This window comes from Carettochelys insculpta, chromosome 3 (assembly GCF_033958435.1).
Source record: "Carettochelys insculpta isolate YL-2023 chromosome 3, ASM3395843v1, whole genome shotgun sequence".
Classification (NCBI taxonomy): domain Eukaryota; kingdom Metazoa; phylum Chordata; order Testudines; family Carettochelyidae; genus Carettochelys; species Carettochelys insculpta.
In genome coordinates this window covers 62,770,446-62,796,489 of record NC_134139.1, presented here as the reverse complement: position 1 = coordinate 62,796,489, position 26,044 = coordinate 62,770,446, and positions in this window count along the sequence as shown.

The window sequence follows — 26,044 nt, the reverse complement described above, 5'->3', positions numbered from 1 at the left end:
GCAGGCACAGGGTCTGCAACCAGTTGTCAGCTCTGTGTATCTTGTGTTGTTTAGTGCAAGTGTGTCTGGGAGGGGCCCTTTAAGGGAGCGGCTGGCTGTTGAGTCCGCCCTGTGACCCTGTCTGCAGCTGTGCCTGGCATCCCTATTTCGATGTGTGCTACTTTGACGTGTAGACGTTCCCTCGCTGCGCCTATTTCGATGTTGGGCTGAGCAACGTCGAAGTTGAACATCGACGTTGCCGGCCCTGGAGGACGTGTAGACGTTATTCATTGAAATAGACTATTTCGATGTCGCAACATTGAAATAAGCTATTTCGATGTTGGCTGCACGTGTAGACGTAGCCATTTATATGCACTTAGTGGTGTCCTCCTCAGTGGACATGCCACTATTCTATTCTTTCAGGGGTTGTATTCAACTTACAAGTAAAAATTAAAGGATATGTAAAAATTAGATAGAGAAAGCCAATCCTCTCAGTGATGCCTGATATCTTCGATATTAGATAAAGCACATCCCTTGACATATAGTTTCCACGTATCTTATTTTGGCTGACTTCCCATTGCTTGGCACCTTGTCTCATTGTGCACACCATTGCAAAACAAGTGCAAATTGCCACTAAAAAATCAGAATTCTCCACTTGCCTGCCCCAGCTGTTGTGTTTTGTGCCCACGTGCACACAGTTTATATCTGTGCACTTAACTACGTAAGATGCACGACAGAGGCAAATCAGGCCCCCTGTGGCCGTTTAAATACTGTTTAAACAGTCATGTCTGGCATTTTGGCAGATTCTTGGACCTTTGGATCACGTGCAGGATGCACTCGGGCTCTTTGGAAAGGTGCTGTTCGTAGAGAGGCAGCATGAACAAACACCTCGTGCTAAATTATTTCATTACCAAAGCCACATACATATCCAGCCAGCTTGGGAAGGAAACTACTGACAAAGTTTCCTGTATGGTGCAAAAATGACGGTCTTATGATACATAAAAGAGAGAGACTTTTAGGGTCTCAAGTTGATTTGGCTTAAGCTGGGAAATAAACTCAAGCTGACATAGCAGAGGATTACTAAAAAATTGCTGTCTTCTAATGCGTGGGCATAAGCTCACCAGTAGGTATGTCGATATTTGAATTTATTGCACATTCCACTAGATCCTTTTTGAGATGGGACGACCAGAACTGGACACAGTAGTTGAGGTTTGGGGCACACCATGGGTTTATAACAGTAACATTATGGTATGTCCTGTCTTATTTTCTGCATCTTTCTTTATGGTTCCCAACTTCCCATTAGTTTGTTTGACTGCTACTCACATCATTGAGTTTTTCACAGTTCCTGCAAGGTCTTTCTTATGTCATCCATAGCATCTCTTTGGGCAGCCGTTCAGAAACTGGACTTGCACCTGCTTCCAAAAGGCTAAATTTGACCCTTTGTTTCACAATGGAAACAAGTAAAGTGATTGCTCCGAATGACAGAAAATCTTCTGGTTCTCAGAGGATGTAGACAGGCCTGATGACTGGGAGGTGGGGGGTACCCAGGGGACAATTGCCCCAGTGCCCACCATTTCAAAGGGGCCTGGAGCTCCAATGCTGCCGCTGCTACTCTGGCAGTGGCACAACCGGAGTTCTGTGCCCCTTTGAAGTGCCATGGTAGTGTTCTGAACAGGTGTGAGGGACTGGGAGGGGGCCCCAGAGCTGTGGCCCAGGAAGTGCTAAAGGCTGACAGTTCTAGGGCCCACCCTTTCTGCCCTTGGCCCCACCCTTTATGAGGCTGCAGAGATAGCCCCCAGCTTTGTTCTGGGGCCCATAGTGGCTGTTGGCCCCACTGGATGTAGAATAAGCATAGAAAAAAATCTGCTTTTTTTCAATTACATAGCACATTGGCTTTCATCCTGCCATGAGGATCCCTGCACCTATATAGCCCGATTAACAGCTGCTGCTACAGAGATGCTCTGAAAACAATGGGCTTCACGTAGGTAGGTTCTGTCTGCCTGGTGCTTATTGCAGGATCAGGGCTTGCAGTTCTGCTGCTGCAAACAGTAATTGACCTCAAAGGAAAAGAGTAAATACCACACCCAGGAATAAGTATTGCAGGTTTGGGTGGTAAATAACTACTAAATTGAAGAACATCAACATTTCTGATTTGCTCACTTCTGCCACTGCATATTAGGACTTTGACTGTGCTACTGATATTCTTCAATTTAGTACTAAATTTGTACCTTTTTGGGAGGGATAGCTCAGTGGTTTGTGCATGGGCCTGTTGAACACAAGACTGTGAGTTCAATCCTCCAGTGCCCATTTATGGGTCTGGGGCAAATAGATTTATAAAAAACAGGATGGTGCTTGGTCCTGCCAAGGAGGCAGTGGACTGGACTCAATGACCTCCCAAGCTCCCTTCTAGTTCCAGGATGTGTATTTATTCCACTGTTCTGGACCTTTGTACTATTACTCGCATCACATGCTGCGCAAAGACTCATTATTCACTCAGATGTTAAAATATTTCAAAAGATATGGTTTCGATCATTGTTTTGTACCTGTATATTTCAATATATACAACTACAAAATAAACATTATTATTGTGTCAAGTGTATTTTGGAGGGGAACATAGGAGGGAAAGGAGATGAGTAGTGTCCCTACCTAAACCCTGGTTTATCTCCGGAACTTCAAGATATATAGAATACTACGATGTTGCAACCTGTACGAACTTTGTGGGAGTCACGGATACTGAGCTTATTTATATATAAAATACTAAGACCAAGCTGTACTTGCTCATGCCATACAGATGTTTGACCTACTAAAGGGCTCTCATTTTTCTGTCACTTTTTCACCTAAATTAAAAACTAGTCTCATGCTCACTGAGCTCAGTAGAAAGACTTCAGGCTCCTACTCAGCAGTCATTTCGGTTGTTAAATCTAAAACATACTCATTCATTTTGGTTTCATTGATACAAAATATATGAAACTAAGATCATAACTCAGTATGATCTTCAATATTCTAAAATATGGTGTTTCTTCAACATAGTTCCCTCTTGTGTTAGGTTATTCTTAGGGCTTAAAATACTCCCAAACGAAACCTCACAAATTTCATCCTTTTCTCAACTCTGCCCAGCCCAAAGTCAAACATTCCTATCTGACAAATACAGTAGTTGTGACAGGCATGAAAATGACATGAAATTTCATTAAAAAATCCAAAGAGGACAGTGACAAACATGTGCAAAGCTTTGGAGATGTCAATTCCTGTCACTAGATTGGTAAATAACTAATTTCAAGAACTTTCTCTTCCAAAATATAATCTTGTCTAAATTTAGTTTGCTACCAAACTAACTCATTACAGATCACACTAGACCTCGCTAAAGCAAAGCAATGCAAGTATCTTGTAACAGGTCAGCTTTAAAAAAGTAAAATTATTATAATAAATAGGAGTCTTTTATGCAGTACACTCTCAGGTCAGTAGAAAATCTTAGCCAAATTCTACTTTTAATTAGGGGTTGTGTTAGTGTAGCAGAGGGAAGAATGTCACTCACTGTGCATAGGTGCATTGCATTTCATTGAGCCTGGATTAAGCAAAGGCTCAACAATTCACACTAGTCGCTTGTTACATGTCATCCTCTAGCAGGAAGTGCTATTTAGAATTTCTCTACAAGTTTGATAAATTTTCTATTTTATTTAATTATTGGGAACTGGAATCTACTGCCCATATGCCCATCGATTAGATATTTGATCCAGGCATGAGCACATTGATTCCAGCAGCCAAACGCGGGGGGCAAAGTTGTAGCTAACCAGAGAACAGACAGCAGAATCTGACCCTTAATTTAGATCAATCCCTTGTAGAATTCTGTAATTGAAAGAGGCATGCAAACAATGCCCTGAAAACAATAGCTAGTGGTAACATTTTGCCTTCTAGAGCTGTCTGAAGAGGCTGGAAGCTAAAATGTTGCCACTAAATGAAGTTATGTTTGGAACTTGCTGAGAGGCGCTGAATAGGCTGTCCCTGACACCCCCCGCTCTCCCCGCCACCCTCCTAAAGAATAGCATGCACGTGGCAATTTCAGAGCAGCTCAGGGCATTCATATGTATTGAGTTTTGCTTTGTATTTTGAGTCCAAAATGAATCTAAAATCACCGCAAAATTTTCAGCTCGCTAAAGACTGAACAATCGGTCCTGTGTATGGGACATTGTATTGTTGCACTGTCCTTGGAGCAGCCCTTGAAGGAAACTGTGACACAGAGTTACAGGCTCCCTCTGGTTCCCCCACTGCTCTGGAGAGGAAGTCAACTATATTGGTTGTATACCTGGTAGCCCGCAGGTTCCCTGACCTGTGGTGGTCAGACTTTTAGGGAGCACAGTCAAGGCTCTGCCCATTCCCTCCACTTCCTATCCACCTGCATGTTGGTAGAAATCAAGGAGAATAGTGAATTCTGTGTAACTCTTCACTTCTTCATGTCTGTCTCTATGTGAGAAGCTTGCAAAAGGCATAGATTAAGCCAGCCCGCAATTTGTCTGTTGGTTATAATTACTAACTGTTTCCAGTAGACCTCCAAATCAGCAGATAAAGATAAAGGAAGGCACCACACCTACCCTGATGAGTTTTTAAAACACTCATCCTGCCTGGTTTTCCTCTGGAACCCAGCAATTGTGAAACCTGAAATACGGATTTCCAATTGTTTAGTTGAAAAATCATCAGTCCTCCACGACTGAAACAGCACAGATTGAATGCTGAAGTTTTCTGAAACACACCTGAAGTTCTCTGACATAGATGGGCTGTGCTTTGAATTTGTAATGAAACTTCTGATCAAGTGCTCATGTGATGCAACAAGCTCAAGGCTTTAAAAGTTAAGGTGAACTGACACACAAGCAGCAGCTACAAGTGGCAAACTTGTCAAGGGACACCCAAGGCTGAACAGAAACTAAACTTTTCATATTGTCTAGACCACCATTAACAGAGAGTGGTTGAGCAGCGTGGGGAAGTGATGTTACCATCCTTTGTTGCCCTTGCCCAGTGGCTAGGGAATGAGTTACTTACATTCTGTTATAGCTAATAGCCTGGGAGGCAATGTATTTTCCCACTGGTGTCTCTTTCCAGAGGAGGATGTTTCACTCCATCACAGTATCATCCTTTTCAATTTTTCTGCACTAGGTCCTCCACATTTTGCGCTTCTGTCACAGGTTAGCCTGATGACATGGCCAAACCACCACAGCCATCATTATTAGTTATTGAGCCTGCAGTCTCCTGATCCATGTACCCCAACACTTCCACATTGGTCCAACAATCTCTCTAAGGAATTCACAAGCTTCTTTTTAAATAATGCATTCTGTTTCCTGTTGTGTAATTCCAACATTTGCCACTTTTCCAAGGAATATAGTAGAGCTGTGAAGACAATAGCATTGTACAATCTTATTTTAACATGTAAATGTATCTTCTTACTCCTCCAGGTATTTGACAGACAGGATATGATCCACTATCAATTTTTGCCTGCACTTTTTATTGAGCAGGCCATCAACCAATATATTACTTCTGAGATAGATAGATGAAGTCATCAACACTTTCTTTACCATTATTGCACATCTGTTAGTGTTGATGGCATTCTCTGCTATCTCCATGGTCTTGGTCTTTTACATATTGATTGAAAGTCCCACATTAACAGCTTCTGGTTTTATGCTTGTAAAGAGGTTTTTTCCCCCCATACTTCCAATATGGCACCCGGTTTAAGTAGATCATCTGCAAAAATCAAATACATTTTTATCTTTTGCCCAAACAATGTCAATATGATGGGCAGCAGCTTTGGATTATAAATTCTATGACAACACAGAAGAGAAGTGGTGATATCCACAGTGTCTCAGGATCGTACAGAGGACTACTCCGCAGACGTTGTCAAACACTTTCTTGAAATCAAGTAAATTAAACACCATTTTTTGCTAGTGTTTCTAAATAAGTTTTCTCAGAGTGAAAATCTGGTCTAAACATGACCTACTGGATCAAAATCCAACCTGTTCTTCCTTGAATACTTTATCAAAAGAAGCTTTCATTCTATAAAATGATCATGTAAAACATTTTTTGCAGGTACGGATAGTGTCAACCCTTTCCAGCTATCAAAAATAAATTGGTTGTCCTTCTTAGGAAGTTTGTAGATGACACACCTCTATTCCAATCTTTAGGATAGATCTCCTTTTTTCAAACCTTTCTGTATTACCTGACCTTGTCATTCACAGTCACTTCCTCTTTGTTTTCAACATTTCAGCATCTATCTTACCATAGCCTGCTGCTTTGCCACACTTCAGTTGGTTTATGGTCTTAATTACTTCTGTAAAGTTGATAACTTCTGGTGATAAAAATAAGTCTGCTATATCTTCACATCTCTCAGCGTGTGTTAGTGACTTTGGCTGGCTTAGCACAGCCTGGAAATGTTCCATCCAACAGGCTTTCTATCTTTGGTCTATGGTCAAAATTGTAGAGTGGTGCAATGGTTTGAAAATTGTCGTGCATGGATACTCTTTAGAATCCCCTGTCTTGTACAACTTCTCAGCTTCACTTGATGTATTTTCCATATTCTAACTAAGCTTTTATATTCCTCGTCTTTGTCCACATATTCTTGGTGCAGAAGGCTCTCTTACTTCTGTCTTGTTTGGGTCAAATTCTCTTGTTTAATTCTCTCTGATCTTCAGTGAGACTCCATGTATCTGGTTGGAGCTGTCCTTCTTAGTAAGATCATTTAACTTTCCATCCCACCTCAGACTGTTTCTTAACAGAAAGCATTTTTTGCTTGGACAGCTTGTTATCCTGATTCACAACTCTACCAAGCAGACTAATGGACCTTGAGTCTGGTTCCTACCCTTCGACCTGTCTGACTTGGACGGCCTTGCTAGGAATGACGCTCTTGCTAGGATATCTCCCATTGGAGCATGCAAACTTTCCCAATGTGTAAAGGTGCAGTTCCCCTGGAAGCAGGCTTTCCTCTCAAGGGCACTTGGTTTAGCACACTTCCCAACCACTGAACTGCAGAGAAATGTGAGAGTAACATACATAAGGTCCCATCCTCATTGTTTTTACTAGGTGTTGTTCCCTTTTCTGCTGAAAGAATAACCTCTTGCTTTGGGTTTTTGTGAGAAACAGGCAGCTGTGTGACTCTAAATGACATTTGACTGTCAAAATCCTGTACAGCCATCACTGCTGTTTACTTTGTTTATTTTTTGTTTATGCATGTGAGCTTTTAGTGCCCATAAAGGTGAAATATTCTAGTTCTGATCATTCTATTTTGATAAAAGGCCACAAACAGTTGCCAGTTACATCAGCTGGTTTTAGTCATCCTTGCTGTGGCCAGTACAAGACAGAGTAAGTTATTTAAAATGAGCTTTCCATCCCAAATGGCTGTAAAAATCTAAGGCCAACATTTTAAATGTAACTACTTAAATTTAGGCATCCACAATCATGACTTGGGAACTGACAGGAAACTTAGTTTGAAGAGGTGCTGAGAACTTTGTCCTCTTCTGTCATGGAGTATAGATGAGAAGCCGTGGGATGTGGAACATCTGAGAAACTTTATATCCTTGTCTAGACTAGGAGAAGATCACTTTTAAGTAGAAAGGGGCATAAGCTGCAAAATTCAGATCAACATTGCAAACACTTCCCAATTTTGGGAGCTTCAGATTCTGGTCCTTGTTTGGAGCTGTTACAAAGATAGGAACCAATTCATGTTCTGATTCTGAATCTGAGTTTAAGGGTTTTGCTATCTGGTGTGTTGGCCTATGTCTTATTTTAAAAGAAGTAAAACAAACCATTTTTTTTTCATTTGGTCCTAATAAAATCTCCCTATTTTAAAACTGACTTCCCTCTGCATTAGTTCTCTGCAGAACTGTCAGTCAATGTCAAAGAGGATGTATGAATCAAAACTCCCGTTATGTTCTGATAGCATTATAAAGGGTAGCAGAAAAACACAGGTGAAATAGTGTCACATCCTGGCTTATCTACATGACTTTTTTTTCTTTTAAAGGGAGACATCTGTCTAATCTCAATACTTTCCGTTAAACGAATATAGGTGCCACAGAAGCTTATCTAAGCTTGATATAAAAGAAAAACATTTCCGTGGTCATGCTTGTACCTGTCAGCATTTCATCAAGAGTTCTTTCTCATATATTAATGCGAGTGACATTAAAATGATGAAAATTATTGTTAACGTTAACGCCACTTCAGAACTCATTTCCCCCCCTACATTAAAATGGAGCCTTTCCTTGAACCCAACTTATATGCGAATTGGGTCACATTTTGATAAAGCTTAAAAAACTTCCATTGGAGACAAGGGAAGGGCACAGTCAAAAGGGAAGGCTTAGCAATGTAGAGTGTGAGATTATAGGTGTATATGTAGCTCTACATATGCGACAGAGATGCTTCATTTGGGCTGTTTTCACAAAGTAGTTATTTAGCATTGTACAATAGCTGAAGCAAGGGTAGTTTAGGCTCACCGGCTTTATGTCCTTTACAACTAATTCCATCCTTATTCTGTAGAATGCCTTGTATGTAAACCAACCCAACTCAAAGACATCTCAACCTTGACATTTTGCTTTCCTTTGCAAAACTTGATTTCTTTAAAAACACTACTTTTGTGGCATGCTTCCACAAGGGGCACAATTATCAGAATAATAATTAACAGGCTTTCATTAATTTGGGATCAAACAATACACCCTAATGAAGCAAAGAGCAACCAATGTGATCCCTTAAAATGAGGCGTATGCTTTCCTTACACCTCGTGGCACCCAATCTGCTGTAACCATTAGGCACCGAACTGACCGTAAAGGCCTGTATAACATTGAGTCAAGGACAGTTAATGGATGCCGGAGCACAAACAAGAGTGCTCCAAGCATGTCAGTCAAGACTAACCTGAGGCAAAAACATCAAAATGCAGGTTGGAGTTTTGACATTCCTGCAGGCTCTGTATGCCTCGCCAGTGAATTTTTAAAGTCAATATCCCCCTTCTGCTTGTGAACACTTTCTATCTGATGAGCAGGAGTAATGGGGAGCTGATTGAACTGTGACTAAAGTATTACTTAAAAGGGAGCTTTGAATGTGTGTGTGTATTTTTTGTAAATGTCTGTGATAACAATAAAGACAGTTTACACAGATTATCACAGGCTGTGTCTTTCGACTTCAAGGTTATATGATTAGGAAATTAGAAAAAAACATGAGATTAGAAAAACCACAGAACATTTTTAGAAAGGAAGCTTTTTACAAATTATCTGTGTACCAAATTTACACAGAATCAGATAGATAAATCTTCTAATATTTGGAAATGGATAAATGCTGCAATGTAAATAGAAAGAACTAGCTTTTCATCTGGCCAAAGTTCAAACAACATATTAAGTATTCTAATTTGCTTAAAGCTTACTTATAAAAACCATGTATATTGCAATATAAAATGTAATGATTCATACACATAAATGTAATGAGCAATAATAATTGCTCTCAATGAGCTCAATATGAGCTGTTATAAAGGATGTTCCCTGTGCCTCCAGATTTCACATTAAATGTTTATCTTCATGTTCCCTTTTGCACAGTGGAGTGAAAAGATTAAGGAAAATGGACGTTAAACTTAAGGCATGATCAGTTTCAGTGATAACCAGCATGGGAACATTTGACGTGTCACAAACTTGGGGCAAGGGCATGAGTAAACACACTTTTTGTTACTGGAAAATAAGACGTCTTCTTCTTCCTTTAAATGATTATTGAAAGGGAAGTTGTGCTAACTGAAGAGGTATTTAGTGGCTGTGAAACAAAATATCGTAGTAAACTATGACACTTTGCTGTTTTGGAAGAAAAACATTCATGACTTCTTTGGAGAACTTAGACTGTTTCACTGGTGATAATTATTTTGATATGGAGCCATTTTGCTAATAGAACAGACAGTCGTGGGTGGGCTGGTTGCTGTTCTCATTTGTCTTGGGACCTTTTAGTTAACATTGTCCTATTGTTTCCGTGATTGCTGTTGTTTTATTTTACTTGACCAGAGATCTTGTACATTCAGGAAACACATATGCACAGATATAGTGCACTAGCTAAATATACATTGCATATATTATTTTTCTTCACCTCTTGTCAAAACTACAGTGTAGTCTTACTGCGCACAGTTAAACTGCTGTTGCATCAGCTAAACCATTATATGTGGAGCATGTGAGATATTAAATTTTCAAACTTCTTGGGGTTCATTTGAGAAGAAATATGCTATAAAATATACAATATTGTTATCTGAAGGTCCTCATTTCCCTACAAAAATGTGCACAAGGTCTGCAAGCATTCACTACACTTTCCTCTTTACAAGATTTACTTTAAATAATTTTTAAAAATGCAGTCTTTAGTGTTTCAAAAATTCTGTTTTAATAACTTAACATTCAACCTTAATCAGGACCTCTACCAAGTATATATACTAGTAAAAGATAGTGGTATCCGATGAGTTTCCAGTGAACCTGCTGATTATCCTCTTTTACTGACTAGTGAAGTAACTGTACTAGATAAAAATAGACGCAAATTACCAAATTCCAATAGCCATTTTTAAAAATAATACCTTTTGTTCCCCCTTGACTGGGACTTTAGCATAGTTCTATGACCCCATGACAATATCACTGCAACTTCGTGCAGACAAGACATATTAAGATGTCATTATTAAGGCAAAATTGTGGCAATTCATGTCTATGGAGACCACGTGACAAGTGATAGCAAAACAAACAATGTAAATCTACACAGAGCACATTATCATGTCAAGCAAATGGAAACACTGAGTAGGTCTTTTCTTTCACAAACTTCTGTGAAGGCAATATTGATACCTGCTTATGCGAACAGTTGCACAACTCTGAGGTGAGAGTAAAATGCTCTCTGCCCCACCGGCATGGTAGCTTCTCTCTCCTCTGAAGAGTTGTTTATGAACTGTGGAGAGCACAGTGGTGTCCAAACGTATTACACGTGAGGGCAACAAAAACCAAGGCATGTCTCTGTGTGGGTCCAACAGATTTATACAGTACAGTAAAATTTTAAATCACCTGCATTGATTTATATTCTAAGGTCAGCTTGCTTTGCACGTATCTACGTAAGCTATTATCTATTTATACACTTATGTAAACTAAAAAGATGTAAACATGACAGCAAAATACTAACAAACTGACCTTTAGTATAGTTTTCCCTCAACCTTTTGAGGTGATGGAACACCAAAGAATATTTTTTATTTGGAACACCTTTGAAAATTGTCTTCAGTCCCCGCCCCCCCGCCCCCCCCCACCCCCCCCCCCACCAAATAGCAACATGTACAGCAAAACCAGAATTTAATACAGGTATCACAGCAGTAAAGAAGTAACAATGTATCTGGTTTTGATAACAGAAAATATATATTGTCAGTGTATGATATCAAAAAAGCATCGGGCACTCGTGGCACACCAGGATTCCATGGAACAGTTGAAGAAACACTGGTTGAGTATAGTAACAGAGAGGAAGCCGTGCTAGTCTATACACTATCAAAACAAAAAGCAGTCAAGTAGCACTTTAAAAACTAGCAAAATAGTTTATTAGGTGAGCTTTCGTGGGACAGACCCGCTTCTATGGTCTGAAGAAGTGGGTCTGTCCCACGAAAGCTCACCTAATAAACTATTTTGCTAGTCTTTAAAGTGCTACTTGACTGCTTTTTGTTTTGGTGGAGTATATTGTGTCAAAGCAGTCTGTGGACCTTAGAAAATTCTCTGATGGGTGACATACAGCCTGTAGGCAGTAGTCTGAGCACCCACATATAGCATATTTATATACTCTAAGCCTTTGTATTTGTTTCCAATAAAATATCTTCGTCTTCTCATGTATTTGAAATATGTAGTTATACTAGCAAAGAAAACAGAACTCAGGAAAAATGCTTACTGAAACAGACAGTACTGGAGTACAGAAAGGCCTTGCCATCTGCAGATTCACAGTTTCACTTATTCACAGTTCTCCAGGCCACGGTTTGGCACACTGCACTGCACCGCACCGTCCTGAGCATGATTCAGTGTGCTCACGCCTTCTCACAGCTCCCTCGCAATCACATTAAGGCCACTAAAGGAAAACCCAGCCTCGATTACAGCACTGAAGAGAAATGCAAGTGATGCCGACAGTGGTCAACAGGGTAGGAAGAAGAAAATGATGACGACATTCAGCCAAAAAGTCAAATTGCTGGATGATCTGGCAAGTGGTTACTGTGGCCTCAGTAGCTAGATCATCTGGCATTAATGAGTCTACTGTGTGTTATACTTTTTTAAAAAAGGGAAAACATAAGGGACAGTGTCCCAGGAAATTTTAAAGGACCTTAAGAGCACGACTAACCAGCTTCCCAATCACAATGTTTCTTTGCAAAACCACTTCCTTTCTCTCCCAGAGGAACAGTAAGATTCCCAGGCAAGGAGTTCAAAGAACTGCTTTTGGTGATTAAGGCTGTGTTCCAGTTTGGCTGTTAATTTACCACTATTCAGTTAAAATTGCTTGTTGGCTGTTAAGCAGCAAGCAATAAAATGTACTGTGTACTTGGCAGACTATATAGGCTATGTCTACACTAGCCAAAAACTTCGAAATGGCCATGCAAATGGCCATTTTGAAGTTTACTAATGAAGCACTGAAATACATATTCAGCGCCTCATTAGCATGCGAGTGGCTGTGGCACTTCGACATTGATGTGGCTCACTGCCGCGCGGCTCGTCCAGACGGGGTTCCTTTTCAAAAGAACCCCAGCTACTTTGAAGTCCCCTTATTCCCATCTGCTCATAGGAATAAGGGGACTTCGAAGTCGCCGGGGTCCTTTTGAAAAGGAGCCCCATCTGGACGAACTGTGCAGCAGCGAGCCGCGTCAATTTTGAAGTGCTGTGGCTGCCTGCATGCTAATGAGGCACTGAATATGCATTTCAGCACTTCATTAGTAAACTTCGAAATGGCCATTTGCATGACCATTTTGAAGTTTTTGGCTAGTGTAGACATGGCTTATGTGTTGTATTTGTGTCACAAACACCTCAGCTGCATCTCCCAGTATTCATGGGAGCATAACCCCCACAAATGGTAAGGCCTCCCTGCATTTTGGGGCAGTGGTTTTGAACCAGTGTGTGGTAGCACATGAGTGTGCCATGAGAACTGTCCAAGTGTGTTGTGAGATTTTGCCAATTTCCCCTCATTGTGCCTGAGTTCCAGCTGGCACAGGGTTCACCAGTTTCATCTCCCTGTGGTGGCTCTTTGTAGAGCCACCGTGAGGAGAAATGCTGACCCTGCAGGACCCAGTTCATGCTGGGAGGCAGTTGAAATGCTGCTTCCTGACCCAGATGTTCTATCAGGGAGTCACCCCTGCTCCCTGCTGTGACAAGGGGGAGAGAGGGAAGGAGGGAGCTTGTTGGGACTTGGGACATGGTTTAAATGCCATGTCTGGCTCCAACAGCCTGGAAGAGAGGGAAACCTGCTTTCAGCATTTACTTATTTACTCAGCAGCCCTAGCATGGTGTTGAGCAGCCTTTGAAAATGTGTCTGTGCTCACTGTCTAAGATGATGTATTCCCTGGCGGATTTGGAGCATTAAGGATTTGATCCTTGGTTAGCTTGATGTTGGTACTACTATGTTGCAAACCTCTCGAGGAAGACTGTAACCATAGTAAACATGATGTTTATGAGCAATCAACTCAGCTGAAAAAAGTGGGTGTGCTGTGGAATAGTTTGTCTCATTGAAGTGTGACGTGTTACAGAAAAGGTTGGGAACCACTGCTTTGGGGTATCGTGAATCTAAGTAGTTATACGGCCTTCTTGCCATCGTTCCATTTGAGACAGACCCATCCAAGAGACAGCCATGTGTAGCAACTTAATCAGGGACTGATTCAGGGTGATAGAGCAGACTTAAACCTGATTTTTTCCTTTTGGTTTTTGGGTGGGTTTTATCTCATTTCTGTAATATTATTTTAATATGATTTTATGCTTACTTTATAACAGTAATCATGTACAATGTACTAGTCCATTACCAGTACGTTAATGGCCATCTAGCACTCAGGAAGCCCTCAGTGTTGTCTTGGGCCTGAATCCCCAAATGGTCATTAAGGTTACCTAATGAAAGACCAACACATCATACGCAATTACTTAACATCTTGTGCATGAAAACACATTAAACAAAGTGAGCTTTTAAATATTTAGAACTAAATTACATTAAATAAATGTTTATTCTTGGTAAACACATTCAGGGGCAGGGACGTGCTATGGAGAATTCAAATCTCTGCACCTCTTCTTCTCTGAGACAAAGAGCTATGAATGGGTCCACATGTGAAATGAATACATTTAGCCTATTTACATTTGGAATTTCAGTGCTGACTTGCTAGCTACTACTGTGCTTTAGTAGCAGTACAGGTGTGAGGTAGGGGTGTTACATTTATGATTTTAACACCGGAAACGTCATTTAAAAGTTACTAGGAAAGTAGCCTTGTACCCACTGAAATCCATTCATTTCAGACACTCATACTGTGAATTTGATGCTTAACTTTTCGGGAAGTCCTCTTGGTCCACAGTGTGCAGGAGAGCTGCACTGGGAGTCCCTAAGATCATGACCACACCTTTTCTCTGTGCCTGTGAGCAACTATTCCCACCAGTCAGCGCTTTCACTCTTTGGCTACATCTACACGAGAAGCATCTGTTGACAGAAGTGACTGTGGGAAGGGATTTCCTTGGAAAACTTCTGCCGGCAGATTGCATCTATACATAAAAGAAGATTGAAAGAGCAATCCACTCAGTCAACAGAGAGCAGCCAGATTGCTCGGCCCTCTCTTGACAAAATGGCTGACTGGAAGCTCTGAAAACACATTTAGCTGATTGACATTTCGAACATCTACACAGCTGTTTTGTTGACAGAACACCGTTGAGAGAAGTGTTACACCTGAACAGGGAGAGGGCTATCGCAACCAATGGGTGTGCCTGGTTTTGTCCATGAAAGCCCAGTTGTGTTTGGAAAAACCACTCATGTAGATGTAGCCTTTGTATTCATGGCCATTTTCGTCTTAAGTTAATTATGTTTGGCTATGAAACAAACTAATGCCTTTGATAAAGCCATAGTCCTTCAAGCTGCCGTGCACAATGGAGTAGTTCCAATAAAATCCATAGGACTGTTCACATGCTTAAAGTTGCTGGCCAGGCTAAGTGTTGGTAGCACTGACGCTTGAAGCCCTATTGCTTCACAGAACAGGTAGAGTGCAGCAGTCCTGCCTTCCCTCAAACTGTTGACCAGTACGGCTCTGCCTGGGCGGGTGGAGCCAATGCTAAGGTCTCATCCTTCTCCCACTGACTTCAATGACCAACCTCCCATTGACCTGAATGGAACGTGATTGTGCCCTAAATCTTCTTCTTTGTGCCAGGCTGGAATAGCTGGGCTGGGTGCAGGGGAGTCTTGCAATATATAAACTGTGTGGAAATCTTCCCTTCTATGAGCTGCTGAAGTTTTTTGAGGCCGTTTCTGAAGTCACCCTGACTTCTCTTGCTTCCTCATTCTGTGGAGCAACAAAACCAGTGCACCTGCTGTTTCTCTTTTCTCCCTGACCAAGCCCTACATGCTTCTGTGAAAGCACACTGATTTGAATACTCCAGTATGCAAATTTGTCTGTGGTGCTACACACCTCCGGGAAACTTGGTATTCAGAGACTGCAGAGCTTCCTTGCAAACTTGCTTAACCCAATATCAACTTCCTGCAATGTAATCACTCTGGACCCACAGAATCTGAGGTTCTCTTCATTTACAGAGAGAGCAGATTCCTCCTCAGCATGGTAAGGAAGTTTTATCGTTGTGTCTATTGAAACACACGCCTCACACTACTAATTAATGCCCACTATTTTGTGGCCAAGTGTTTACTAGATACTGGACAGAAGCCACCAACTCATTTTACACAGACTACAAGTAACCATTTAGATGGTTGAGCCTATCATTTTTTAAAAACTTGGTTGGTTTCAGGTCCCTAGATTCCTAGAAATAAAAGGCTCTATAACCTATTAACAATTGTAGAATCCTAGAATTGGAAGGGACCTTGAGAGGTCATCAAGCCCAGTCCCCTGTGCTCATGGCAGGACCAGGCCCCATCTAGATCATCCCTGATAGATGTTTAATCTAAACTGCTCTTGCATACCTTCAATGATGGAGATTCCACAATCTCCCTCGGCAATTTATTCCAGTATTTAACCAGTCTGACAATTGTGCAGTTTTTCCTAATGTCCAGTCTAACCCCTGCTCCTTCCTGCAGTTTAAGCCCATTGATCCTTGTCCTATCCTCAGAGGCCAAGAAGAACATTTTTTCTCCCTCCTCCTTGTAAACCTCTTTTAGGTACTTGAAAACCACTGTCATGTCCTCTCTAAGACTTCTCTTTTCTAAACTAAACAAGCCCAGTTCTTTCAGTCTTCCCTCATAACTCATGTTTTCTAGACCTTTAGTCATTCTTGTTGCTCTTCTCTGGATCTTCTCCAATTTATTCCAGTGATTAACCACCCAACAGTTTTTCCTAGTGTCTGGTCTATATCTCCCTTGCTGCAATTTAAACCCATTTTTTTTTTTGGTCCTATCATGAGAGGTCAGGGAGAGTAATTTTTCTCCCTCCTCCTTATAATACTTTTTTTAGGTATTTGAAAGCTGCTATCATGTCCCCTCTCAGTCTTCTCTTTTCCAAACTAAACAAACTCAGTTCTTTCAGTCTTCTCACATCGGTCACGTCTTCTGGACTTTTAATTGTTTTTGTCGCTCTTCTTTGGATCCTCTCTAATTCCTGCATCTCTTTCTTGAAATGTGGTGCCCAGAACTGGACACAATACTCCAATAGATGCCTAATCAGTGCAGACTACGGCTGAAGAATTACTTCTTGTGTCTTGCTCACAACACTCTCATTAATATATCCCAGAATGATATTTGCTTTTTTTGCAACACTGTCACTCTATTAACTCATATTTAGTTTGTGGTTTACTAAGATCCCTACATCTCTTTCTGCCGTACTCTTTCCTAGACAGTCACATCCCATTTTGTATACGATCTCCTGAGCCATGGAATTCCTCCTTGAATGCACTTGCTTATTAATTTTCTTTTGAAGTTAATGGCAAGATGTTGTGCCACGTCTGAGTTTGTATAGCTTTCCTAATTACTTCTTGAATTTTGCAAGTTAAAAGGGAGGGAAATTAAGCTAAACTTGCTATCGCAAAAGTCTGATTGTTTCATTAGTGAAGCAGATCGGGTTTGCATTTGAGACTGGTTTGGTATTATGTGTAGATGTTATCCCTTGAATCCATCTTGGGACAATATTTATCTGTACGTCATCAAAATATACTACCCCATGAATGTAATCAGCTGCATTAATACTTCAGCAGAGATTTTTTAAAGGTATAGAGTATACGTGGACACCCAATTCCCATTGAAAGTCAGTGGGAGTTGAGACTGGAATTTTTAAAATTAATTTGATGAAGTTAGGTGTGCAACTCTTAGGCCTGGTCTACACTAGGGATCAAAGCTGATCCCACGTATGCAATTCCAGCCCTGTCATTTATGTAGCCAGAATTGATGTATCAGGATTGACTTTTTTTCCCTGGTGCAGATCAGGGACCTTTGGGCTTTCACCAATGTCCCTTACTCTACACATCAACCTGGAGTACCACGGTCAACAGCCGAGCCCAGGAAGATTGATTTTGCTGCGTTTCCACACATGCAGCAAAATCAATCCCCAAAAGATTGATCATGGCACACCGACCCCCCAACCCTCCCATAAGTATAGACGTACCCACAACTTTGAAAACACAGTCTTGGTGCATAGCTGTTCTTTATGCCTTCAACAATCTCCCCACCCCCCTCCCCCGCCATTATAGTGTCTGACTTGTCTGATCTCAAATGAACAAAAATGTTCAGCAGAAGGTTATGCCTCTGCAGATACTATGACCTTTGTGTTCAGTTTAATTAACCACGGAGGCTCAAAATTTCACAGCTGGGTGCCTAATTTTAGGTCCCTCTATCCATAGGTAGAGAGTTAAGTGAAAGGCCTTATTTTCAGAAAATGCTGAACAGCCAGTGGTTCTCACTATATTAATGTAGGCATTTAGGGCCAGTTTCTCCAAGCTCTCAGTGGAGTTAGATACCTAACCACTTAGGTAATTTTTAAAATCCTAGTCTTTTAGACACCTAACCACCACTGAAAATCTGAGTTTTTCAAAAATCTAGACCTAAGCTTTTTAACAGTAAAGTAGCAGAGTGGTACCAATATATGTACAATATATGCACAATTCCAGGAAGGTACAAGCAGAGTGATGTCCAAAAGCTTTCCTTACAATTCCTTAAAGACTTCTCATGCACTTTATTTTTGATTGATTTGGGCTATAGCTTGTTTTCATGTCTTAAAAAGAAACCATCAGATTAAATACCACACTTCTGCCTGCCACTTTTCTAATGTTTCTAATGTCGGAAGAGCTACCTAACTAACCTAAGTGTAACTGAAGTAGATTGGAGACAAAAAACACTTTTGTGTGCAGGTTGAACATCTAAAATCCATGACTTCCTGGTCCATCAAAATCTGTGCTCTAGCAGGACCATGGACACTGCTGGACCAGAGAGTCCCAGTGGCCGAAAGCAGGAGCCAACAGAGAGTCTCTGGCCAGGAGCCCCAGCCTGGGCCAAGCAGCCACAGCTAAGCCAACAACAGGTGGGGACAGAGGAATCTGGAGAGCCATGGCTGGGCCAGAAGCTGGTGGCCTGCAGCTGAGGCCAGGGCATGGGGAGGGAGGAAAGGAAGCTGGTGGCCTATCAGCGGCAGCCCACAGCCAAGAAGCTGGTAGCTCTCAGCTTTTTAATTGAAACATGGAGATACACATATCTCATAGAGCTGGAAGGAACTTTGAGATGTCATTGAGCCCAGTCCCCTTCCCTCACAGCAGGCCCTATCACCATCCCTCACAGACTTCTTTTCTTCCAAAATCTTGTGGGCCCCAAAACCTGGAAAGACCCCTTTAAGAACAGAACTCACAAGCCTATGTTTCTAAAGCAAATGCTCCAACTACTAAGCTATCCCTCCCCTGCCTACAAGCTACCAACAGGAATTGAGCAGAGGTTCTCCTGTTTACTAGTCAGCTGAACAACCTTGCTCACAAGCTTTGGTTTTTGTTATTATTATAACTAACCAACCTGAAGCCCTTGGAAGGGCCCCTTAAGGGGTGAACTCATAACACTAGAATTAAAAGGCCAATACTGTCGCCACTGACCTATCACTCCCCTCCTTAGGCTGTGTACTCAGTTGCCCATGGTGAGGGCTGGGGTCAGGAAAGGAAGACTGAAAAGCTGCATACAGGAGTTGAGAAATGGCTGTGGCTGGGAAGGCGAGCCTGGGAGTGGGGCAACAAGACAGCAGGGGATCATTGACCTCCACTGATCCAGCAAAGTCCCAGGTCCAGGACTGCTCAGGTTCCAAGGGTACCAGAACGTGGAGGTGCAGCCTGTACTTTCTCAGCTGATTTACCCTCTGTACTGAGCTGCACTTTGGCCTTTATTCTCTTATCAGTTTCTCCAATGTAAATGGGTGAGATGATGTAACTGAGAGCACAGTTTAGCTCACGTAGCCCTTTTTGTCTACCCGTTTTCATTGTTTCCTCTATATCAACCATTGGCAAATCAGTTTCTCCAACTATTTGTGCAGCTTATTTGCTTACTAAAATAGAGCAGAAAATCCTTTTAGATGAGCAGGTGTACTGAGGAGCAGGGAAATACTGGCAAGTGGTCTTTAATTGCAGCAAAGCGGGCTTAGGTTGGACATGAAAAACTTCTTGTCAGGGTGGTTAAGCATTGGAATAAGCTGCCTAGGGAGGATGTGGAATCTCCATCACTGGAGATTTTTTAAGATCAAGTTAGACAAATGCTTGTCAGGGATTTCTACATGATACTTGGCCCTACTGTGAATGCAGAGGACTAGAATATTTGACCTCTCAAGATGGCTTCCAAGTCCTATGAATCTGTGATTCCTAGGTTGCAATGACCTTTCCTGGAAGCAGGTCTCCTCATTGAAACCAATGGCCCTTTCTGCTTACAAACTGCAGACATTATATCAACCTTTGTGATTTCATGGCCTGTATTTCAGACTGCAAATGTATTAAATTCAGAGATTGCAAGGCCTGAAGGGAGCACTGTGATCATCTGGTCTGACACCCTGTACAGCACAGGCCACAGAGCTGCCCCAAAATAATTCCTAGATCATATCTTTTAGAAAAAATCTGACTTTGATTTAAAGGTTGTTCGTGGTGACTACAGTAAACCCTCGGAAGGCAAGATTTTGATTTGCGCTAACTTGCATTAACAGAAGTTAAGCTCAACTCAAAATCCCCCTCCCCTCCCCGGCCCTGGCTTAACCCCCCCTCCCCCGCCGTGCCCCACACGGCCCCAGTTCAAATCCCCTCTGCCCTGGTTCAATCTTCCCACCCCGGTTCAAACCCCCCGCAAGGCCTGGTTCACCCCCACCCACGCAGCTTCAGCTCTGACTGACCTCTTCCCCCGCCACACACACAACTCACCACCCCTCAAGGGTGTCTCCAGCTCAACCCCCACAGCCCTGGTTCAAACCCCCACCAGCTCACCACCTGAACACAGCTCCAGCTCAATTCCCTCATCCCAGTTCAGTCCCTACACTGCCTGGCTCACCACCTGAGCATGGCTCTAGCTCAACCCCACCCCGCGCCTTGGTTCAATGGCTCCTCCCACACAGCCCAGCTCACTGCAGCCCTAACCCACCCCAGGCTTAATCTTCCTGCCCACTCCCATGGCCCCAGCCCACCACCAGGCTCAACTGCCCCCTACCCTTCTCCTGCCCCAGGACTTGCCTTTGAAAAGGAGTTCCTGCTGGTTCTCCAGCTGCAGAATGTGCATTCCCCTGGGGAAAAAAAGCTACCCCCTGCTTATGCAAAATTCCAGTTACACAAGGGTGCATGGGAACACAACCCTCATGTAAATAGAGGCACTACTGTATTTCAATGGCTAATTACTCTCACTTAAATTTTACACTTTGTTTCACGTCTGAATTTGTCTCAGACATTGGATCATGATCCAGCCAATGGATCATGTTCTCCATTTCTCTACTAAACTGCAGAGCCCATCATCAAATATCAATTCCCCACGATGCTGCTTATTAAATGTGAAGTCATATCTTGATTTTCTTTTTGTTAAACTACATAGAAGACGCACCTGGCTTCTCTTCCCCCTAAGATATGTGTTTTAATCCAGTAATGGTTCTTGGGACTCTTCTCTGGAACCTCTTCAGTTTATCAACATCCTTCTTGAATTGTGGACACTAGACCTGGACACTGTATTCAAGGAGCAGCCACATCAGTGCCAGATATAGGAGTAAAATAACCCCTCTGTGCCTGTTCATGAGTTCCCCCTTTGGGCCTACAAGGATAGTCTTTTAGCCCTTTAACACATTACCCTTTTGGTAAGGGAGTCGTACTGGGAATTTGCATTCAGTTGACTCCCAAATCTTTTTCAGAGTCACTGCTTCCCTGGATAAAGTTCCCCTGGCCTTTAAGTGCCACCTATCTGCTTTGTTCCTAGATGTACACACTTACATATTAGCTGTATTAAAGCCATATTGTCTGCTTATGCCCAGTTTACCAAGGGATCCAGGAAGCTCTGTCATCAGTGATCTGTCCTCTTCATCCTTTACCTTTCCCTCAATTTTTGTGTCAGCTGCAGACTTTATCAGGGATGATTTTATGTTTTCTTTCAAAGCCTTGAGAAAAATGTTAAATAGCACGGGGCCAAGAACGGATCCCTGAGGAGCCCCACCAGACGTACACCTGCTCAAAGACGGATTTGTGTTTACAGTTCCATTTTGAGACCTGTCAGTTAGTCAGCTTCTAATCCATTTAACATGTGCCGTGTTAATTTTATACTACTCTAGTTTTTTAATCAAAATGTCATGCAGTACCAAATCAAATACCTTACAGAAGTCTAAGTACATTACTTCACCATATTATCTTTATCAACTAAATTTATAATCTCATAAAAAATCAAGTTAGTTTGACAGGATCTATTTTCCTTATATCCATGGTGATTGGCATTAATTACATTACCCTCTTTAAATTCTTTTTAATCAAATCTCATATCAGCTGCTCCATTCTCTTGCCTGTGAGCAAAGTCAGAGTGACACACCTATAATTACCTAATAGCAGGTAAATAACAGAACTGTAAAACAAACCACTTAACATTTACGTAGCTGTTTTCATCAGTAGATTTAAAAGGGCTCTGCTTTACCTCAGATTTGAAGGGGAGGAAATGGAGGCATTGCAAGGGTAAGGGACTGCTCTCCCCTCATCCATACATAAATCTTCCTGTCCTTTTCCTGGTATCTGGATATGTCCCCATTTCACATCAAGGAGAGGTCCCAAACGTCCTCCTTCAATCTATTTTATCAATATTCTTTTCAAGCAAAGTACTTTTTATCTTTAATTCAGGATATGACTATGTTGGGATAAGCGGCAAGTGTAAAAAATCAGGATAGGTTTTTTGGCATGGAGTAGAGCATGAAGTTTAGTAGTCTGCATAAGAGCAAGCCCCTAATATTAGCCCCGATAATATCAGGTCACCCTAGACAATATCCACCTAAGGCTGAAGGTATGCAATGAAATGGATTATGTATAAAAATACACAAAATAGTTTGCTGTGCTAGGAAGCGGTCAACCCCCCAGCTGGTTGAATGGTCAGAAAACTATGTAACAGCCAAAATTCCCTTGAGATGGGGTGGGAAAAAATACTCTTGAGTAACCAGTATAGAACAATGGTGGTTGATGGAAGCTTTGGACACATGATATAAATGTGTCTCTCTAGTTATTTATACCCCAATTATCTCTGTGATGAGCACCTTCTCAGGGAAGAATGTAAATTGCATTGGAGGTACAGATGTGCTTATTGTTGTTCACTCCTATTTTAACCTACAGCAAACCCTTGAGAAGCACAACTTTAATTTGAGTCTAACGTGAATTAACACAAGTTAAGTGCAAATTGAATCCCTCTGCCCCACTCCATCCCCCGGCTCCACCAGCTGGGAGAACCTGGCGGGCATACAGCTGCTTGCAGCGCGGTTTCTCCCAACTGGAGTGCCCCCAGCTGGGAGAACCCAGGGGCTGCGAGACCAGCCCCTCACCCAAATTCCCCAGCTGCCCACTCCCTCAGCCAGGGGAATTCCAGGGATCTCCCCACCCCACCCCAATTTACATGAAATTTGATTTACGCGGAGTTTGCCCAGGACACAACCTCCACATAAATTGAGGGATTAGTGTACTCGTTACAATTCAGTCTAATATGTGCAGATATTTGGAATTTTCAAGACTGCCGACAAGCTCAAGTTTCTTTGCAAAATCCCACCCGCTAAGGCAGAATTTGTCAAGACTTCTGGATGAGCTCAGTGCCCCCTATTCAGGCACCAAGTAAGTGGCCATATTCTCAGAAGAGCTCAGTATGTTGGCCATATGAATCATAATCAGCATTCCATGTAAGCTAAGCACTTGGGTGGCTGGACAAGAGAATGCTACTTAACAGAGCACCCTCAGCCACCCACAGTGTTTGTGTTGGTGGTACATAGCAGCACATGCTTGGAGCACATAACAAAATTTATTCCACTCAATGGCTGGAAAAAAATAGAGGGAACATTGGTTACAATGGGAGCTACAATTTAGGGATCATCTGTGAAAATCTGGCCCTTATTTAGGGAACTGAATGGGAGTTGTGATCTTTTGAAGACATAGCCCAAAATATGAAAAAGTGGAAATATAGCTTGATTTGTAAGATACATCTTTTCCCTCTTGTTATCACCTGATGCTTAATTGCTGAGGAACCAGCTTGCTTTTGATTAGAATTTTAATGGGTAAATGTTACAAGATGTCTAGCTTCTGATACTATTTTATTTGTAGCCACCTGATAACATATAGCAATGGTGAGGACACCAATGCCGCTGGCAGTTTGGGTAATAACGTCCGTGCAACCCACAAGTTTGGATCCGTGTGACAATGTGTCAATGCCCTAAAACTTTCATAATAATAACTAAGCAACTTTATGTTGCTTATTCAGCACTAATACTAACTTTCTGTGGAAGCTGCCATCAGGATTTCAAGAGACCATGGGTGGTCAAAGTTACTGATCCCCTGAATCACATACAACAATTTTCAGAAGTTTGGGAGCTGGAGTGCACCTGCCTGGGTTTAGGGTTTCTGCCTCAGAGGAGGCACCTGCCAGGGCTCAGAACTTCAGCCCCACTCCTGCAGAAGCCCTCAGTCCCAGCAGGCACACTCTGCAGAGCTGAAACTCCAATACCCTCCTTCTTGCTGGGCAAAAGCACCTACTCCACCATCCTGCTGCAAGGCAGAGGTCCTGAGCACCTTCCCACCCAGTCTGGTGGTTGGAGAACGGGAAAAGATGGGAGGGACTCCATGAGCCACACTTTTACTGCAAACAGTATGTGGTCATGGGGCACAGGTTGGCCTCCCCTGCAAGAGACCATGCCTGTTTTTTGCCTGAACATAACCTTCTTTTGGAGAATTCTTCCTCTTATATGGACAGCACTGGTAATTTGGCAGATCCACCAGACTAGTTGGTCAAAGACTATTATTTGGAGCAGGGAGTCTGCTATTCCTCTTCCAAAATGAGTATCTTGCAACTCTTTTACAGGATCCAGTTAGTGGCTCTGATGGACTGACTTGACCCCAAAGCTGGAATTGTTTACTCAGCTGTGTAAAACTAGTTTTACAACTTTGGTAGTTTTTATATTAAATTTTGTAAGGCTATCATGGCATATGAGTTTATATTTTAGTTTCTAAAACTATTCTGGACTTTGTAGAATATTCTTAGCTATGGTGTTTCATTTCATATATGCTGTATTAACTGATACCATGTCATCAACCTCCATCGTTTCCTTTTAACATACCGTATGGTGGGAAATCTCAGTGATTGCTTCAGACTTAAACCTTCACAAATGTAGATAACTTGCTGCTTGATTCCCAGGAACCACAATTTTGGTTATATGGGGAATTGAATTGTATTTATTACAGCTCAGTTCAATCTTTGCCCTTGGGGAAAAAAGGAATATCCACTGCACTTTTCTCTTTTTTAAAAGAATGGTGGTGAACTCCAGCCTTTGATCACTATCATTTTAACTTTGGACTTTTATTAAAACTGTTTTGAGTCTGACACAACTGTAATGGCAGATGGAGCGGGAAGATAAATGTAACTTCTGAATAGTTGTAATATCAAAAGTGGATAACAGAGATGGCAAGATATTTCATCTATGAAAACTTCACGTTCATAAGATCTGCCACTTACTGCTAATAATCCTTTCAGGCTCCAGGGGTCAAAAGGTGAAAATGATTGAGGTACCTTTTGCTATGAATATTTTACAAGCTGCATATCCCTTTTTCACTGAGATCTGGGTGCTGACTGAGGGCTTCTTCAGGATGTGTTCTTAGCTGACTGATGAATACAAAACACCTTTGGAACAAAAGGCATTCAAGATTAGCTGAAGACAAGTCAGTCTGCTTCAGTTTCTGTGCGTGGTACCTGGAGTATCAATGGAGATAAAACACTGAATGACAGATAACTGAAATACAGAATAACACAATATATTGTTCTTCTGTTGATTGTGGAAATAAAAGGAAAGTTTGCAAGTCACAGTAATACCATGGCAATGATGAACTCTAGAGAACTCAAGGACCAAAAAGTAACATGAAACATGAAGTAAAATGTAGATAATATTTGGTTACAGTGCAGTTCTCAAATTGTAGTGAAACACATCCCTTTACCTTTGAGTGTGCATCGTTTTTAAAATGAAGACAATGGGAAGAAACTGGGTGCTGAAACAATAGAGCTATTTTATTTTACTATAGTCAGTAATGTGAACTTCTTGGAAGACATCTTCTTTCACCACATTATTTAGGTCTGGCACATTTGAAGTCTCTGAACCAAAATTTTCTTCATGCATATCCATCTGGGGGTCATAGCTTGCAAGTTGCTGTGGAAGACAGAGGCAGGGATAGTGTTTCAGGATACTCAATCCTACACCAGACAA